Source organism: Chamaea fasciata, unplaced genomic scaffold (assembly GCF_029207755.1).
Source record: "Chamaea fasciata isolate MVZ Bird 193981 ecotype frontalis unplaced genomic scaffold, bChaFas1.0.hap1 SCAF_17, whole genome shotgun sequence".
In the NCBI taxonomy this organism is placed as follows: Eukaryota; Metazoa; Chordata; class Aves; order Passeriformes; family Sylviidae; genus Chamaea; species Chamaea fasciata.
The window spans coordinates 96,404-114,522 of NW_027094102.1; the positions used below are offsets into that span (position 1 = coordinate 96,404).

Sequence of the window (18,119 nt, forward strand, 5' to 3'; positions counted from 1 at the left end):
TTGCCAACTGCGCTCTCTATGACATCCCGACGTCCAGCGGGCACCGAGGTCATTTCTCATCTTTCTTGCCAACAGCCAAACCCCCAGGCGCCCGGGGGAAGAAAGAGTATGGGGAAAAAAAAAAGGAACAAAGAAAACATGACAAAATAAACCAAAACTATAGAAAATAATAAATAAAATTAAAATACCAAAAGAAAAAAATTTCAAAGTAACAAAAAAGTGGAAAAAAAATTTAAACAAAAAATTAAAATAAAAAACGAAAAGTAGTTTTAACAAGTAAATAAATAGCTAAAGAAAAAAAATAAAAATTAAAAAACTGAAGAAAAAGTCTTTGAAAAACCACAAAACGCAACATGAAAAACCACAACAAAAGAGCACAAAAATACAAAAATAACAAAAAATAAAATACAAAATTAAATAAAGGCAGCTCTCACCTCCTGCCACTGCCTAAAAAAGCGCCATGGCTTTCCTCAATTATGCAGCAATAAGGGAAACAAACCCAGTGCCCCCCAGAACAGAAGGTTTTCTAGACAATTCCCACTTCTGCTTGGAAACAAATTCTATTTTAGTGGGAAGCTCATTTTGGACAAACACCCAAATGTGCCAAGGTAGGAAAGAACCAGCCCCTTGTGTCCAAGGAACAGCAGCTAGGCCTGGATTCAGGTTTTAATGGCATTTATGTAATTAAAAATGCAGTAAATTGAACTTTACAAAGAGACGAATCGTGGCAAATAAATACTTCAAAGTTTTCTTGGGAATTCACAGAATTTTGTGGAGATGGTGCTGGACAATTGCTGATTTACCAACATTAATTGGGTAAATTTCCTTGGAAATGTGCTCTACAAGGTACAAAAATTCCAATTAGGATGGAAAATTGGAATAAATAAATATTCCCTTACTAAAATCAGAGAGAAAATCAGAGTTATTCCTTCAATTAAAAGGAAGGAATAACATCCAAATCCAAGCCTGCCTGGAAAACAAGCTCAGGAATTTCTAACATTGAAAACTTTTGCAAGAGTCATGAAGTTGGTGAAAGTTCATGGAATGATGATTAAAAATCTGCTTCCTCTGCTCTAATTTTAAAGGGAAGTGGGAATTCAACAGGTCCAGTTACTCCTATCCAAGAATGATCTGTGTTTTGTGGGAGTAACAATGCAAAGAAACTCCAATCTTACTTGGATTTGACATCTGAAACTCTCAGCAGAGTTGGCAAGTTTCAGTGGAACAAAAGAGCCACAATTCCTGTAATAACCAAAATTCACCTTGGCAAAAACAGGAGGAGGAGGAGGAGGAGGAGGAGGAGGACACCAGGAACACACTCCGGCTGACAGCAAGGATTTCTTGGAAAAGGCAGGAAATCAAACTGACAGTCTCTGTCCAGTTATGGCCAGGCAATTATCCAGGAGTCAGAGAGAAAAGTGGGAACCTTGGACTGGGATAAGGCCTTCCAGTGGCTTCACTTCCTACTGGCTCTCTCCTTTTTTTGCCAGCTACCTGGAAGAGGAAAAACAACAGGAATAAAGTCTCAAACAGGATGGCCTTGGTCCAGGCAGACTGAAATGCAGCTCCCAGGGAGGGAGGCCAGGCTGTGCCTCGGGGAGCTCCGGGAATCTGGGATTGCCCGTGGGATTCAAGGGCTGGAAAAGCACACCCACCTGCCAGGTTCAGTGCTGGGACAGAGCAAGGCCGGGGCTCGGGGGCAGCAGTCAGAGCTGGGACTGCAGGAGAACACCCCAAACCCGGGTTAAACATCCGGCACGACACGCAGCACGCTCCGGGAGAAACTCGGGCGGGAGAAGCCCCGGGATGCTCCACGTTCCTTGCCCTTGGCAGCTGTGCCAGGGCCTCCCTCAGAATGCTGACCTCACGGTGCAGCTCCTACAAAACAGGAGAACTTATGGGAATCGCCCAGAATCCCTGGACTTCCAGTTATTAAGAACCACAGCTGCAGCGAAAGGTGTACAAACGCTACTGCAAACCAGCAGGGCTGAGGAGACGCAGGGATTTATTCCCGAGGGGACACAAGGATCCCTCAGCCAGCCAGGATTTCTGGGCAGAATTCCTGCAATAACCAAAATTCACCTTGGCAAACAGAGGAGGCGGAGGAGGAGGAGGAGGAGGAGGAGGAGGAGGAGGAGCAGGAGGAGGAGGAGGAGGAGGACGAGGACGAGGAGGAGGAGGAGGAGACGAGGAACACACTCCGGCTGACAGCAAGGATTTCTTGGAAAAGGCAGGAAATCAAAGGGACAGTCTGTGTCCAGTTCTGGCCAGGTAATTACCCAGGAGTCAGAGAGAAAAGTGGGAACCTTGGACTGGGATGAGGCCTTCCAGGGGCTTCACTTCCTACTGGCTCTCTCCTCTTTTTGCCAACTACCTGCAAGAGGAAAAACAACAGGAGTCAAGGTCAAACATGGACAGGATGTGCTGGCTTCAGGCAGACTGCAGTGCACCTCGCAGGAATCACTGAAAGGCATGAAAGGAACCAAGGGAAATTAAAGAAGAGCTGCCACCTCCAAGGGCTCTCCAAGGCAGGCTCAGAACCCTTACCAACGATTGGCTTTAATACAGCAACTCACACAGAGTCACCAACACCACACGGACACAGCACCGTTCTTTTGGAGTGGAGTTCTAGAGAAATACGGAAGAACGGAAAAGCCTTCCTAAACCCGGAAACTCCTTGAAGAGATAGACAGGGCACAGCTGCTGACAGAGCCTTGGGATTCAGGGGGAAAACCCCAAGTTTTCAGTCTTTAGCATCTTCCACTCTGCCATCGTTGACAGCAAACACGGCTTCAGCCTCAGGGAGACGCGGAGAACTCCGAGATTTTGCAGATCCTGCTCTCACCTCTCGCCCCATATTTTTCCTTTCTTCCAAAACGATGACAACAAGAAAAGTCAACTATTGCAGTTTTGCTTGCTTGATGTATTTTTTGGTTTTACTTACACGTGACTTTCAGATCCCCATCCACACTCAGAATCATTCAAACCTTCGAGCACAGAGCCTCCAGGCACCGCTTATTTCTTCTGACATTTGATTCAAGAAGACCATTTTTCAGAGCCTGACATGAGATTGGCAACTAAGTTTCATTTTACAGCTCTTCCCCTTTTTAAACTGTGTTTCCTCAAAGCTTCCCAATTGTGCTAAGCTTAGAATTCACCCCAAGGAAGACCTGAAAAATGCCTTGCCATTTCCTTTCCTCCTCCCCCAAGCCCCATCAGGCTGGCAGAAGGCATTAGTACTGTTTCCAGAGCAGTTGGCCTCACTTGGACTGTTGGTCTGTAACGGCTGCAACAAAATACGCCCTCCTGGAAGCAGTTCAGCACTTACTGATCACTTCTTTGTTTTGGCACTTCCCAGCCAGGGCCTGCGGGGCCTCCTGCAGGTGCAGGTCTTCGCTGACAAGGCTCCACTTGTGCAGCAGGAGCAGCAGGAGCAGCAGGAGCAGCAGCAGGAGCAGCAGGAGCAGCAGCAGGAGCAGCAGGACCAGCAGGAGCACCAGGAGCAGCAGGAGAAGCAGGAGAAGCAGGAGCAGCAGGAGCAGCAGGAGCAGCAGCAGGAGCAGCAGCAGGAGCAGCAGCAGCAGCAGCTCCCTGAAATTTTAGAAAATATTAGAAAAATACAGGCAAAAATCTCACCTCTGTCCTCCCCTAAGGACATCCCCAGGACATCATCCCAGTTTTTCCCAGCTAGGAGCTGCAAGGAATTCAGGCAGGGGAAATGACATCAGGGAACAGCTTTGTAAAGTCAAAGGCAGAAAGAGAAGATCCACCAGCAAGGGCAGGAAAGGGGAAAGGTTTCTGAAAACATTTCTGCAGTCTAATTAATAATTATTTCCGCTTCCCCAGCGAGAAGAACACAGACTCACAGCCATTCAGGCCTGACAGTCCCCTGCAGCCAGAGCTCAGCACACATCCACAGAAGCAAGTCCAGCATCTGAAAGAAAAAAAAAAAAAAACAAAAAACAAACACAACAATCAAACCAGTAGGAAAAGGTGATTTCTTTGGCTTCAAAGTTATTTCAAGTTCTTAAAGCCCAACACAGCTGATAGGAGAAACAGAGCCAGGGCTCCTGGCAGACAGAGGGTGTTTTCCCCCCGAGAGAATTGCAGAGGAATTGTCTGGGATTTGGACTGTCCCTCGGGGTGACACCAGTTGCTGTGACTTCTATCATTCCATATGTTTGACTCCCAAAACTTCCCAGCCCAGGGGCTTGAGCTGACAGGGCAGCACAAAGATTGTTCTCTGTGTGGTGCCCAGATTTGGGGTTCACTGTCACCTTTGCTAGTTTAGATGAATTATACCCACGGCCCCGAATTCCCTGCTCAGTTCCCGCTGCAATAACCTCACAGTGCCTCACGGAGCACGGATATTCCCACGCAGAGCTGCTGCTTGAATGCCAGACGTGTCAGGAACCAGCAGAGCTTCCAAGGAAGCTCAGCAGGATGGGGACAGGATAGGTTTTTATTCCATAGATTTGGTTAATTCTAACCCTCATCCCCTGGGGGTCACCTGTCAGATTTCCCTGGAATTCAGCCACCCCCTGAGCTCGGGCTCCAGGTGATGTTTCAGAGCAGGAGAAGGCACTGGCCGGCCTGTGCTGAGGCAGCCCCTGTGCCCTCGGGAGGACACAGCTCCCTGCAGGAGCTCAGCTCCTTTCCGAGCCCCAGCAGTGGCCTCTGCAAGTGCCTTTCCCTCAGGCAAGGGACGCCCATCCCTGCCTTCAGCACACCTCCAGTGGGACCCACCTGCAAAAGCTTTCCATCGCTTCTGCACTCCGGCCGGCTCCCTGGAAAAGTCCAGACTTCATCCAAACGAAACTCCATCCCACTCAAACCTTTGATTTTGAGGCATCTCCGAGGGCCGTTGCTCTGGATTTAATTTCTGTGAGGGAGGAGCGCCTTGGCTTTAATGCTGCCGACGGGTGATGTCCTCAGGCTGAAAGGGAGGGGATTTGGGGTGGCCAGGACATCCCTGGCAACTGTGTGGGAGCTCTGGGAGGTGGGAATTGCTGTCTGAGCCCCTCTGCAGACAGCCCGAGCCGCCGTTCCCGGGCAATGCCAGCTGTTCCCTGGGGAGCTCATGGGCTGTGGGTGCCTCTGTCCGGGCTGCAGCATCTCCCCGTGCCAGGCGGGAGCAGCCCCTGGCCGAGGAGCCGCGGCAGCCCCGGGGCCGTGTCCGTGCCAGCCCCGAGCCCGGCCCCGGGCCCTGCGTTTGGCCGCCGCTGCCACGGGCGGGGCCCCGCAGGCACAGCTCCTCCCTGCACATCATCCCAGGGCTGCTGGCCCCGCTGGGGCTGCCGGCCTCCTTCCTCCCTGCGCCTCCGGGCACCCGGGACACCTGCAGGAAACCCCGAGGGACACTGCAGGCGGCACGGGGGGGCACCGAGGCCTCCGGCCAGAAAAGCAGCCCCGGCCTCAGCAGCTGCCATCAGTTTGGCCCGGCAACACTCACCTGCAGGAAACGCCCCTGTGCGGGTGGGACCGGCCCTGCCTCTCTGCAGAGCTTTGGCCGTGGAAGAAGGGAAGCCTCAGGACTCGTCCTGCTCCTTTCCGCCCGGAAAGAGACTTTGTGTGAGTACTTTTACGGCAGCTGCTGGGTAAATCCTGGAAAGAACAGGAAATCAGCGTCACTGGAAGAGCTTTGTGCTGTCGTGAGCTGCCAGCCACTTCTGCCCTCGAGCCATTCCAGGGGCTGGTGTGTGAAGCAGCTTTGGCAGAGAAGGCGGCACTGCACTTACCTTAGTGGGGCCAAGCGTTGCCATCCTATGGAGGTCCATCCCCATAATGCAGAGATTGGTTCAGCTGCTTGGAGCAGAGTCCGGGTAATGCCAAGGTGCTGAGTTCGATTCTCAAACGGTCCGTCCGCTTGAGAGTCAGATTTTAGGATCCCTCTCAGCCTCAGTATATCCTGTGACCTGGAAATAAGAGGAAAATTCTCGGCTGAGTTTTAATAAAACAGCTTTTGCCATTGCAGGGTGTGAGCTGCACTCGGCGATTTTCGGCCGCGACGAGCCCCACGAGCCTTCCGCCCTTCCTTGCCGCCATCATGGTTGCGTCTGAGGCCACTTCCGGTTCCGCCGGCATCTTTTTTGCGGCTCGACATAGGCCCCGGCAGGTGTTTACACAGACGCCTGACTAAATCCACGAATTTAAAAGCAAACGCGGCGCGGCTGAGCACACGGCCCGTGTCCCCACACCTGGAGACGCCGCGGAAAATTGCGCCCCGGCGGCGCCGTAGTCGGGGTTTTGTGCAGGCATCTGTCTAAACGCCTATAGGGTCCTTATTTTTTCGCGCCCTTTTGGCCGCCCTTTTTGGAAGGTCGGGTGCCTCGCGCCTCGGCGCCATGTTGTGAGGGGCGTCGCGTGACTTCCGCTTTTCCTTGCCGCCATCTTGGCTGCGGCTGAGGCCACTTCCGTCCCGGCCGCCATGTTCTTGGCGCCTCGGCATAGGCCCCCGGCAGGTGTTTACACAGACGCCTGACTAAATCCGCGAATTTAAAAGCGAGCACGGCGCGGCTGAGCACACGGCCCGTGTCGGCACACCTGGAGACGCCGCGGAAAATTGCGTCCCGGCGGCGCCGTAGTCGGGGTTTCCTGCAGGCGTCTGGCTAAACGCCTATAGGGTCCTTATTTTTTCGCGCCCTTTTGGCCGCCCTTTTTGGAAGGTCGGGCGCCTCGCGCCTCGGCGCCATTTTGTGAGGGTGGTCGCGTGACTTCCGCTTTTGCCTTCCGCCATCTTTGTTGCGGCTGAGGCCACTTCCGTCCCGGCCGCCATGTTCTTGGCGGCTCGACATAGGCCCCGGCAGGTGTTTACACAGACGCCTGACTAAATCCGCGAATTTGAACGCAAGCGCGGCGCGGCTGAGCACACGGCCCGTGTCCCCACACCTGGAGACGCCGCGGAAAATTGCGCCCCGGCGGCGCCGTTGTCGGGGTTTCGTGCAGGCAGCTGGCTAAACGCCTATAGGGTCCTTATTTTTTCCCGCCTCTTTATGCCGCCTTATTTAGAAGGTCAGGCGCCTCGTGTCTCGCCGCCATCTTGATAGTGGAACCCACTAATAGGCCCCCTCGGCTGCTCGGACAAGCGCCTGACTGAATGGACTGTCGCCCGCGGCGCCGCTGCGCCCCCATCCCGTGTCCGCACACCCGCAAACGCCGCGGAAAATCGCGCACGGACGGCTCCGGGGTCCGGGTGGCGCGCGCAGGCAGCCGGCTGCCACGCGCCCGGGCTCCTTGCCTTTTTCCCTCCCTTTCGGCCCCGAGCTGCGGGCGGGCGGGCGGCAGCGCCGCCCCCGAGCTCACAATGCGGGGCTGCCACGCGTGTCGGGGACGGGCGGGGGGGACAGCTGCACTACCGCTCTTTGCCCACAGGGTGGCAGCATTGCCGCACAGATCAGGCGGGACGGGCGGGAGGGACAGCTGCACTACCGCTCTTTGCCCACAGGGTGGCAGCATTGCCGCACAGATCAGGCGGGACGGGCGGAGGGGGACAGCTGCACTACCGCTCTCTGCCCACAGGGTGGCAGCACTGCCGCGCGGCGGCGCGGAGCGGAGGCATAAACGAACGTGCCCAGAAATGCCCTGGCGAACAGCCTCCGGAATAAACGGCCCAAAAGACCCCCGAGCACACCTGCGAGAGCCCTGCCAGCAACCAGACCGAAACAAAACAGCCTTTCGTTCAGGCTCTATTTCAATATTTTTTATCTTTGTGATTCTGATATTTACATTCATCATTACAATTCATCTTTTATATTATGTACATTATACATCATGTATTATGTTTATTATACTATTATATTTATTATAGATATTTAATATATAAAACTAGATATGAAATAATTTATTATTTATAACGCTGTTATAAATAATAATACAATTAATTTAAATATCGTGTTTATTATGTACATTATAGATGTTTATATTACATATATTATACATATTTATAAAACGTAGTATGTAATAATATATTGTGTATTTTTTATTGATATTATTTTTCATATCCCTATACTTTCTGTAATTTTTCTTTTTCATTATTTTTTAAATTCGTTTGTTTATATTTTAAACGATATTTTACACTAGATGAATTCATTAACCTAACACATCAGAAACACAATTAATTTGAATTAAATGAGCCTGGTTTTCTAAGGGGTAAAGTTTTAATCTTTATTTAGATAATATGGGCATATTTTCTCTATCTGTATGGGGTTTTTTTGGTGGGTTGCGGGGGATTTTATTTTGGGGGTTTTCTTTTTTTGTTCGCTTTGTTTTGGATTTCTTTGCTAATAAACAAGCAGGGTCGGAGAGTTCAAAATAAAACGTCTACTTTGTTTTTATTGCTCCCTCTGAAATACGCCTCGACAGCCTGGACAGCAGGCTGCTGCTGGTAACACTGTGCACGGGTAGGAGGAGACCTGGTCGGGGCTGGGAAGGAAAAAACGGCACCACGGTGGTCACAGCTTTCTCCCTTCAGGAGTTTTATGGAGCAGAAAATACAGAGCTTTTGCCAACTGCGCTGTCTATGACATCCCGACGTCCAGCGGGCACCGAGGTCATTTCTCATCTTTCTTGCCAACAGCCAAACCCCCAGGCGCCCGGGGGAAGAAAGAGTATGGGGAAAAAAAAAAGGAACAAAGAAAACATGAAAAAATAAACCAAAACTATAGAAAATAATAAATAAAATTAAAATACCAAAAGAAAAAAAATTTCAAAGTAACAAAAAAGTGGAAAAAAAATTTAAACAAAAAATTAAAATAAAAAACGAAAAGTAGTTTTAACAAGTAAATAAATAGCTAAAGAAAAAAAAATTAAAAAACTGAAGAAAAAGTCTTTGAAAAACCACAAAACGCAACATGAAAAACCACAACAAAAGAGCACAAAAATACAAAAATAACAAAAAATAAAATACAAAATTAAATAAACGCAGCTCTCACCTCCTGCCACTGCCTAAAAAAGCGCCATGGCTTTCCTCAATTATGCAGCAATAAGGGAAACAAACCCAGTGCCCCCCAGAACAGAAGGTTTTCTAGACAATTCCCACTTCTGCTTGGAAACAAATTCTATTTTAGTGGGAAGCTCATTTTGGACAAACACCCAAATGTGCCAAGGTAGGAAAGAACCAGCCCCTTGTGTCCAAGGAACAGCAGCTAGGCCTGGATTCAGGTTTTAATGGCATTTATGTAATTAAAAATGCAGTAAATTGAACTTTACAAAGAGACGAATCGTGGCAAATAAATACTTCAAAGTTTTCTTGGGAATTCACAGAATTTTGTGGAGATGGTGCTGGACAATTGCTGATTTACCAACATTAATTGGGTAAATTTCCTTAGAAATGTGCTCTACAAGGTACAAAAATTCCAATTAGGATGGAAAATTGGAATAAATAAATATTCCCTTACTAAAATCAGAGAGAAAATCAGAGTTATTCCTTCAATTAAAAGGAAGGAATAACATCCAAATCCAAGCCTGCCTGGAAAACAAGCTCAGGAATTTCTAACATTGAAAACTTTTGCAAGAGTCATGAAGTTGGTGAAAGTTCATGGAATGATGATTTAAAATCTGCTTCCTCTGCTCTGATTTAAAGGGAAGTGGGAATTCAACAGGTCCAGTTACTCCCATCCAACCTTGGACTGGGATAAGGCCTTCCAGTGGCTTCACTTCCTACTGGCTCTCTCCTTTTCGCCAACTACCTGCAAGAGGAAAAGCAACAGGAATAAAGTCTCAAACAGGATGGCCTTGGTCCAGGCAGACTGAGGTGCAGCTCCCAGGGAGGGAGGCCAGGCTGTGCCTCGGGGAGCTCCAGGAATCTGGGATTGCCCGTGGGATTCAAGGGCTGGAAAAGCACACCCACCTGCCAGGTTCAGTGCTGGGACAGAGCAAGGCCGGGGCTCGGGGGCAGCAGTTAGAGCTGGGACTGCAGGAGAACACCCCAAACCCGGGTTAAACATCCGGCACGACACGCAGCACGCTCCGGGAGAAACTCGGGCGGGAGAAGCCCCGGGATGCTCCACGTTCCTTGCCCTTGGCAGCTGTGCCAGGGCCTCCCTCAGAATGCTGACCTCACCGTGCAGCTCCTACAAAACAGGAGAACTTATGGGAATCGCCCAGAATCCCTGGACTTCCAGTTATTAAGAACCACAGCTGCAGCGAAAGGTGTACAAACGCTACTGCAAACCAGCAGGGCTGAGGAGACGCAGGGATTTATTCCCGAGGGGACACAAGGATCCCTCAGCCAGCCAGGATTTCTCCCAGGCTCTTCCCACTGCTCTCTAAGGACACAAACAGCAGTTTTTCCCTCGAGTTCCCCTTTCCATCAATGCCAAGACTCGTGTTCTCCTCCAACCCCAGGTTCAGGAAGGAAAGTAGGAATATTATCACTGCACAGACTGTCCAGGAGGGTGTGACTGAGGCAGCAGCACCAGCTCCCACTCCACTGCTGCTCTGGATTCCTGAGCAGCTCCTTTCCATCCTGCCCTTCCCAGCACCATTCCCTGGGTGCCATGTCCACAGACACCTTCTCCATGCAGCTTAAAACCCACAGACACCAACAGAAAGGAGATCAAAAATCAATTCACATGCTGCTAGTCAGAGAGAATGGGAGAGGCCTAAAAATCTGCATTTATTTTAGAACACTAGAGCAATTTCTTCATGACCCTGACTATCAGTGATGGGCAGATAAACACCTTCTTTAACTTACTACCTGCAAAAACATCAAGTTTCAAGTTTAGTAAAGATAAAATTTTGCTGCAAAAATAAAAGAGGTGGGATGTTGGTGTTAGTGCTTTAACCTTTGGACATTAGCGGCTATTTGTAAAACAAATTCATTATTGAAGCAGCTAACTTGAAAATAAGGGGTTTTTACAATAAAGTTGACCAAAAAAGAATCTCAAAATTAAGATATAGGCTGCACAAATATTTAAGAAAAAAAAAGTTGTCTTTCGTGCATATAACCTGCCAGCCTCTCATGTTTTCAGTCCTTACCATTTATTTTTACCAAGGTGATGATTAAAACCTTGTCAAAAGCTCAAAAAAAAAAATTCCAGGACAAGGCAGGTGTTTTCCCAAGTACCCTCAGTGTGGAGCTGTGTCAGCCACAAGTGTTTGCTCCCGCAGCCCAGCCCGGAGCAGGCTCCAGCTGCTGCCCAGGGGGGTTACCAAGGGACTCACCTGTTTGAAGCTGTAAACGCAGGTGGCCTGCACTGGAGTGCCAATAAATGTGAAATGTGTGACTCTCACCTTGAATAGCGATCGATCTTCTCAGGGGAGCCCCTCACCCAGGATGGGGGGCTCTGCCACAGATTTCATCTCTCTGCATCTGAAACAGAGTCAGGACAAAAGTCAGAGTGCTGCAGGATACCTTGACAGCTCCACACATCTTGTGGCAATCTAGGAATACCCTCTACAGTCTAACCACACCCCACATCACAAATTTCAAGCCCCCAGGACTATTACCCTCGTACCCCTACACCCAGACTGAGCAGCAAGGCAGAGCAGCTCCGGGCCAAACACACACCAACACCCGTGACACAGCACAGGACAAACGAGGGGACGCAACAGGGACAGAAAACTCTGGGCAAGAAGAATGACCCTGAGGGTCCAGAGAACTCGGAATGAGATGACCGAGGTAAGATGGAAGGTGAGCTGGCCAGGCTCAGAGAACCCTGCAGGAACAAGATGCCATCGGGATGACTTATCCCAAGAGACGCAGAGATGGATGCCCGAGAATCCTACGGTCAGAATCCTCCACCTGTCTTTGCATTCTCACAAGACCTAACCCGCCGGAATGGATCAGGGCGGTGCACGGCTGTCAGTACAGCTCAGAACAAGACCTGAAAAGGCATCGGACCGGATGCTTGTGAAGAGAGATGGATTCTGATGAGTGTCCGAGCAGCTGAGACAAAGGCACCTGGCTGAGGAGCACAGAGATCAGAAATGCTAAGACTGATGCCAGGGGTTTGGACAGGCCCCTGAAAGGACTAAAGGAAAAGACAAGACACCAAACAGACAGAGTGCACAACAGACAAGTGACACAACACACACCAGGACTGCTCTGCCCTGCACACCTCAGCACTGACATGAAAAATGAGACTTTCCCTTCATGTAGCCTAAGGGGTCACATCTTGGTGCCCCCAACTCCAAATCTGACTTAAAAAACCCCTCCCGGTGATCCCTGCCCTGGCATCCTGCTTTCATCCCCTCTGTGAGCCATAGCCCTCCACTTATCTCTCAGGCATCCAGGGAGGCAAATCCCTGCCAGGTCCAAAGAAGGCCGCCTCTGCCTCAGGAAAATTCCTGCTGTCGCCGGGCTATCGTCTCTTAGTCAGCTACAACAAAAAAAACCAAACATGAATGCGTGATCTTAGCAGCCCATCACCCAAAACCCGACAATTCTGCTACTCACTGTCTCCTAAGCTTGCCTGTGTCCTCGGCCCCGCGCTTCAGCTGCGCTCAGAGGCCAACGCCGGCGTCGCAGGGTCTGCCTGGGTAAAGAGCAGACAAGGTGACGTGGCAGCGCTGGAACTTGAGGGGACCCTCCCTCCTCCTCCTTCTCCTCCCTGACTCACCTCAACTCCTCGGCCGTTATCCAAGCCTACCTGGATGGGGCCTTCACAAGGAGAAGATCAAGGCTCCATCACAGACTCCTGGAATGCTCCCTGAGGGCTCACGGGTGAGGTGACGCGGGTCTGTCGTCCCGTTGGTGAGAGGGGAGCTCGGCCTCCTGCGAGTGGACTCCCTAAAACGCACAATAACGGAGGCTTAGAGTTGCACCAGCGAGTGAGGCTTGAACAATAGCAACGGCTTCTGTCCACGAGTCACTGCTCACCTCGCCCACGTCAGCTTGACTGCTGAGATCCGGCTTCACCACCTAAAAATAAAGACAAAGAACAGAGCTGTAACACAGCCATCATTTACACCTCCCCTGCAAACAGAAACAGGGACTGACCTTCTCAGGGGAGCCCCCTCACCCAGGATGGGGGGCTCTGCCACAGATTTCATCTCTCTGCATCTGAAACAGAGTTTGGACAAAAGTCAGAGTGCTGCAGGATACCTTGACAGCTCCACACATCTTGTGGCAATCTAGGAATACCCTCTACAGTCTAACCACACCCCACATCACAAATTTCAAGCCCCCAGGACTATTACCCTCGTACCCCTACACCCAGACTGAGCAGCAAGGCAGAGCAGCTCCGGGCCAAACACACACCAACACCCGTGACACAGCACAGGACAAACGAGGGGACGCAACAGGGACAGAAAACTCTGGCAAGAAGAATGACCCTGAGGGTCCAGAGAACTCGGAATGAGATGACCGAGGTAAGATGGAAGGTGAGCTGGCCAGGCTCAGAGAACCCTGCAGGAACAAGATGCCATCGGGATGACTTATCCCAAGAGACGCAGAGATGGATGCCCGAGAAACCTACGGTCAGAATCCTCCACCTGTCTTTGCATTCTCACAAGACCTAACCCGCCGGAATGGATCAGGGCGGTGCACGGCTGTCAGTACAGCTCAGAACAAGACCTGAAAAGGCATCGGACTGGATGCTTGTGAAGAGAGATGGATTCTGATGAGTGTCCGAGCAGCTGAGACAAAGGCACCTGGCTGAGGAGCACAGAGATCAGAAATGCTAAGACTGATGCCAGGGGTTTTGACAGGCCCCCGAAAGGACTAAAGGAAAAGACAAGACACCAAACAGACAGAGTGCACAACAGACAAGTGACACAACACACACCAGGACTGCTCTGCCCTGCACACCTCAGCACTGAGATGAAAAATGAGACTTTTCCTTCATGTAGCCTAAGGGGTCACATCTGGGACATCCCCAGCTCCAAACCCAACTCGAAAAATCCCTCCCGCTGACCCCTGCCCTGGTACCCCGCTTTCATCCCCTCTGTGGCTCCAAGCCCTCCACTTATCTCTCAAATGTCTGGGGAGGTGAATCCACGCCAGGTGCCAAAGAAGGCCGCCTCTCCCTCAGAGAAATTCCTCCCGTCACTGGGCTGCTGTCTCCTAGTCAGCTACAATAAAGAAAACCAAATATCAAAGCATAATCTTAGCTGCACATCAGCCAAAACCCAGCAGCTCTGCTACTCACCGTCTCTTAAGCAGCACCGGGTCCTCGGGCCCCGTGCGTGCTTCAGCTGAGCTCGGAGGCCGACGCTCGCAGCGCCAAAGCCTTAGAGGCGTTACTGGCACCGAGCCCACCCACCGTGGCCTCCATTAGGGCTGTGAGCATCCCCGGTTAGAGCAGGACAGGAACGCAGGGTGGACATCCCCGGTGAACCTCAACCCTGTGGACTCTGCCCCACCACTGTCACTTCCTGCCTGGCCCTAGCTTAGGGCTACTGCCTGCACCTCTCAGGACTTCTGGCCTTGTCTTGCGTTAGGATTGCTGCCGGCACCTGCTCTCAGGGAAACGGTGTTGGCAGCAGCGCTGTGAGGGCTGGGATGCCTGTACTCTGACTTGTATCCTAGGCTGTACCCCTGATTTTCACTGTGTGTTCTCTAGTCCTTGAGTCCTTTACCTCAGCCTCTGTGTGTATCACTGTAACCTCCCCCCTTCTGAACCCTGCTTCTTCAGAGCCCTAGACCTTGCAGCCGGGGACGCTCTGCACCGTTAGGGTCCCAAGAGCTGTCCCGCACGCAGGACAGGTACATCCACAGTTGTTCCCTGCCTACCCTAAGAAACGTGGCCCTGAGACAGGGCAGAGGCTGACAGAGCCGAACTCTTTGCGGTGGCAAAAGGCACGAAGCCTTACCAACCGCCGCCTCGAGAGGGAATCAGGAGCACTTCCACCGGCTGCGGAGAGACAGGGAATCCCAGGGTGGGTGGGGCGGGAAACCCCCGTTATCCCCAGCCCTGTTGGATCCTGCTCCCCACTATCGCTTCCTGCCTGGCCCTAGCCTGACTGTGTCTGCACAGGTCAGAGCTTCTGGTGTGTTCCTGCACTAGGGCTGCTGCCTGCACCTGCTCTCAGGGGAAGTGTGCTGGTAGCAGTGCTGTGAGGGCCGCTACACCTGTACTCTGACTTGTATCCTAGCCTGCTCCCCTGAGTTTCACCGTGTGTCCTCTAGTCCTTGAGTCCTTTACCTCAGCCTCTGTGTGTGTGGCTACACCTCCCCCCTTCTAAACCCAACTTCTTTAGAGCCCTACACCTCGCAGCCAGGCCTTCTGGCATTGTCCTGCATAAGGGCTCCTGCCTGTACCTGCACTCAGGGAAACGGGCATGTCTTTAGGGCTACTCCTTCGGGTCTGGCGTAGGGGTGGGGTCGGGCTGGTACACCTGTACTCTCAATTGGCACATCTTGGACATCCCTATCTCCAAACCTGACTCAAAAACCCCTCCTGACAAGTCCTGACCCAGCACTCCACTTTCATCCCCTCTGTGGCTCTGAACCCTCCACTTATCTCTTGGACGTCTGGGGATGAGAATCCACGCCGGGTGCCAAAGAAGGCCGCCTCTCCCTCAGGGAAACTCCTGCTGTCGCCGGGCTGTTGTCTCTTAGTCAGCTACAACAAAGAAAACCAAACATGAATGCGTGATCTTAGCAGCCCATCACCCAAAACCCGACAATTCCGCTACTCACCGTCTCCTAAGCTTGCCTGTGTCCTCGGCCCCGCGCTTCAGCTGCGCTCAGAGGCCAACGCCGGCGTCGCAGGGTCTGCCTGGGTAAAGAGCAGACAAGGTGACGTGGCAGCGCTGGAACTTGAGGGGACCCTCCCTCCTTCTCCTCCCTGACTCACCTCAACTCCTCGGCCGTTATCCAAGCCTACCTGGATGGGGCCTTCACAAGGAGAAGATCAAGGCTCCATCACAGACTCCTGGAATGCTCCCGGAGGGCTCACATGTGAGGTGACGCGGGTCTGTCGTCCCGTTGGTGAGAGGGGAGCTCGGCCTCCTGCGAGTGGACTCCCTAAAACGCACAATAACGGAGGCTTAGAGTTGCACCAGCGAGTGAGGCTTGAACAATAGCAACGGCTTCTGTCCACCCGTCACTGCTCACCTCGCCCACGTCAGCTTGACTGCTGAGATCCGGCTTCACCACCTAAAAATAAAGACAAAGAACAGAGCTGTAACACAGCCATCATTTACACCTCCCCTGCAAACAGAAACAGGGACTGACCTTCTCAGGGGAGCCCCCTCACCCAGGATGGGGGGCTCTGCCACAGATTTCATCTCTCTGCATCTGAAACAGAGTCAGGACAAAAGTCAGAGTGCTGCAGGATACCTTGACAGCTCCAGACATCTTGTGGCAATCTAGGAATACCCTCTACAGTCTAACCACACCCCACATCACAAATTTCAAGCCCCCAGGACTATTACCCTCGTACCCCTACACCCAGACTGAGCAGCAAGGCAGAGCAGCTCCGGGCCAAACACACACCAACACCCGTGACACAGCACAGGACAAACGAGGGGACGCAACAGGGACAGAAAACTCTGGGCAAGAAGAATGACCCTGAGGGTCCAGAGAACTCGGAATGAGATGACCGAGGTAAGATGGAAGGTGAGCTGGCCAGGCTCAGAGAACCCTGCAGGAACAAGATGCCATCGGGATGACTTATCCCAAGAGACGCAGAGATGGATGCCCGAGAATCCTACGGTCAGAATCCTCCACCTGTCTTTGCATTCTCACAAGACCTAACCCGCCGGAATGGATCAGGGCGGTGCACGGCTGTCAGTACAGCTCAGAACAAGACCTGAAAAGGCATCGGACCGGATGCTTGTGAAGAGAGATGGATTCTGATGAGTGTCCGAGCAGCTGAGACAAAGGCACCTGGCTGAGGAGCACAGAGATCAGAAATGCTAAGACTGATGCCAGGGGTTTTGATGGGCCCCTGAAAGGACTAAAGGAAAAGACAAGACACCAAACAGACAGAGTGCACAACAGACAAGTGACACAACACACACCAGGACTGCTCTGCCCTGCACACCTCAGCACTGACATGAAAAATGAGACTTTCCCTTCATGTAGCCTAAGGGGTCACATCTTGGTGCCCCCAACTCCAAATCTGACTTAAAAAACCCCTCCCGGTGATCCCTGCCCTGGCATCCTGCTTTCATCCCCTCTGTGAGCCATAGCCCTCCACTTATCTCTCAGGCATCCAGGGAGGCAAATCCCTGCCAGGTCCAAAGAAGGCCGCCTCTGCCTCAGGAAAATTCCTGCTGTCGCCGGGCTATCGTCTCTTAGTCAGCTACAACAAAAAAAACCAAACATGAATGCGTGATCTTAGCAGCCCATCACCCAAAACCCGACAATTCTGCTACTCACTGTCTCCTAAGCTTGCCTGTGTCCTCGGCCCCGCGCTTCAGCTGCGCTCAGAGGCCAACGCCGGCGTCGCAGGGTCTGCCTGGGTAAAGAGCAGACAAGGTGACGTGGCAGCGCTGGAACTTGAGGGGACCCTCCCTCCTCCTCCTTCTCCTCCCTGACTCACCTCAACTCCTCGGCCGTTATCCAAGCCTACCTGGATGGGGCCTTCACAAGGAGAAGATCAAGGCTCCATCACAGACTCCTGGAATGCTCCCTGAGGGCTCACGGGTGAGGTGACGCGGGTCTGTCGTCCCGTTGGTGAGAGGGGAGCTCGGCCTCCTGCGAGTGGACTCCCTAAAACGCACAATAACGGAGGCTTAGAGTTGCACCAGCGAGTGAGGCTTGAACAATAGCAACGGCTTCTGTCCACCCGTCACTGCTCACCTCGCCCACGTCAGCTTGACTGCTGAGATCCGGCTTTACCACCTAAAAATAAAGACAAAGAACAGAGCTGTAACACAGCCATCATTTACACCTCCCCTGCAAACAGAAACAGGGACTGACCTTCTCAGGGGAGCCCCCTCACCCAGGATGGGGGGCTCTGCCACAGATTTCATCTCTCTGCATCTGAAACAGAGTTTGGACAAAAGTCAGAGTGCTGCAGGATACCTTGACAGCTCCACACATCTTGTGGCAATCTAGGAATACCCTCTACAGTCTAACCACACCCCACATCACAAATTTCAAGCCCCCAGGACTATTACCCTCGTACCCCTACACCCAGACTGAGCAGCAAGGCAGAGCAGCTCCGGGCCAAACACACACCAACACCCGTGACACAGCACAGGACAAACGAGGGGACGCAACAGGG

The 18,119-nt window shown here is 51.8% G+C and overlaps 3 long non-coding RNA genes across 3 annotated transcripts; all 3 read right to left on the reverse strand.

Annotated features, from left to right (window-relative positions):
- Nucleotides 1–9,491: 9,491 nt before the first annotated feature.
- Nucleotides 9,492–11,298, reverse strand: LOC136298368 (uncharacterized). The gene is made up of 3 exons (XR_010723299.1): nt 11,233–11,298; nt 9,848–10,070; nt 9,492–9,686 (listed from the first exon to the last, which is right to left on the reverse strand). It is a non-coding gene; the product is annotated as an uncharacterized lncRNA (long non-coding RNA).
- A 732-nt stretch (nt 11,299–12,030) lies between these two features.
- Nucleotides 12,031–12,623, reverse strand: LOC136298538 (uncharacterized). Its single transcript, XR_010723328.1, has 3 exons — nt 12,561–12,623; nt 12,398–12,476; nt 12,031–12,320 (listed from the first exon to the last, which is right to left on the reverse strand). It is a non-coding gene; the product is annotated as an uncharacterized lncRNA (long non-coding RNA).
- Nucleotides 12,624–16,721: 4,098 nt separating this feature from the next.
- On the reverse strand, nt 16,722–17,495 carry LOC136298519 (uncharacterized). The gene is made up of 3 exons (XR_010723324.1): nt 17,433–17,495; nt 17,270–17,348; nt 16,722–17,192 (listed from the first exon to the last, which is right to left on the reverse strand). It is a non-coding gene; the product is annotated as an uncharacterized lncRNA (long non-coding RNA).
- Nucleotides 17,496–18,119: the final 624 nt, after the last annotated feature.